A 1,630-nucleotide genomic window follows, 5' to 3' on the forward strand; every position below is an offset into this window, starting at 1 on the left:
TTCCAAAATTGAGAGGTTGAAATTAATTATACATATTTATAAATTAAAAGACTATATAGCTTTGGCAACTTAAACTTGACTGCGAAAAGATAAATTAATTAGTTATTAAGTATTGCATTTCTAGTTTTTAGGCATTGTGTCAGTAGTTTTTGGATATTGTGAAATTAATTTTTAAGTATTACGTGACCGATTTTTAAGTATTGTGTAACTAAATTTTAAGCATTGTGTGACTGATTTTTAAACAATGCTTAAGTTACACAATGCCTAAAAATTAGTCACATAATATTTTACTAACTAGTCACGCAATACTTTATTAACTAGTCCAAAATATTTAACATGCTTAAAGGTTTTTCTTTCTAATAAAAAATATTTCAAAGATGAATAGCCTGATAAGGAAAGCTCAAAGGATATGAATCAGTTTGACACTCAAACCTAAATATATATGTCAATTTCATTAAGGGTAATTTTATCTAAAATTAATTTATCTTGACTAAAAATAGTTACAATTATAAAAAGGGCTATTTTCAAAAGTACCATATTTATGAGGAGTATTTTTTAAAAAAAAACTCCTTAAAAATTATGGGTTTTAAGCTTATCACACTTCTCAAATCTCATATTGAAAATTTGTTCTAATTTGTTATGATATTACTATAAAGATTTAAAATTAATACTTCTGAATTTTTTTTAAAAAATAATACTTGTGAAATATTTTTAAACAAAATAATGAAATTTTTTAAATAAAAATAATCAATACCTCACAAGCTGTATATAAGTCTCCATAATATATATTGTTGGTTGGCATGCAAAGCTATTAAGTAATCTATAATTGAGCAGCCTACCTCTAAATCTATATCTAGCATTCTAGGTATTCAATAATACAATACTTAAACATCAATTGATCTTTGTGTTTTCTTAGGATTCCTTTAATGTCAATGTTTCATTTAAAATTGAAATTTTGTAATCAATCCTATGATTTAATCTTGAATCAATTTGTATAGGGAAGAATAAAAAGAACATAATCATTCCCCCAAAAGATGATAGAGAAGACAATGGCATTTGTAATGCAACTGCCATGCATGATTGTAAAATCAAATGCAAAAACCCCACCTACCCTCTTCATTTAAAAATTGTTACTCATGAACCTCGACACCAAGAACAAGTACAAAACACAAATTCTAACCAAATCTTTTATTTATAAAGTTAAGAAGAGAAAATCCTTCCAGTCACTTCCACGTGATTGCTGCTACGACCTTTATAGTTTTTATTCTGTTGGCAAAATATTTTGTTTGAAAATATATATATATTCAAATTTGATTTATTTATAATTAATAACTTAACCCTAATTAAGGGTCTGATTAATCAAGGTCCTAGTGGTTGTTAACTTCTCCCTCCTAAGCAACATCAAATTGCCCCTTAAGCTTTGGCCGTCTTCTTTCCTTGGGAGAGCCGGCAAGGGTCGCCATCAGAGACCAACAGCTGCACCAGAAAAGAGCCGCGTGGTCCGGCTGACGCCAAGGCCTAGACAAAGCCTCCACGTGCTGACATGGCACGACACGTAGGACCCGCATGTCGGGGCTTTTAGTACCAATATTACGTGTCATGGGCCTCACGTGTCTCCCTCCCAAGCTAC

Source organism: Theobroma umbraticum, unplaced genomic scaffold (genome assembly GCF_002168275.2).
Source record: "Theobroma umbraticum cultivar Fairchild unplaced genomic scaffold, ASM216827v3 scaffold_44.0, whole genome shotgun sequence".
NCBI classification, from domain to species: domain Eukaryota; kingdom Viridiplantae; phylum Streptophyta; class Magnoliopsida; order Malvales; family Malvaceae; genus Theobroma; species Theobroma umbraticum.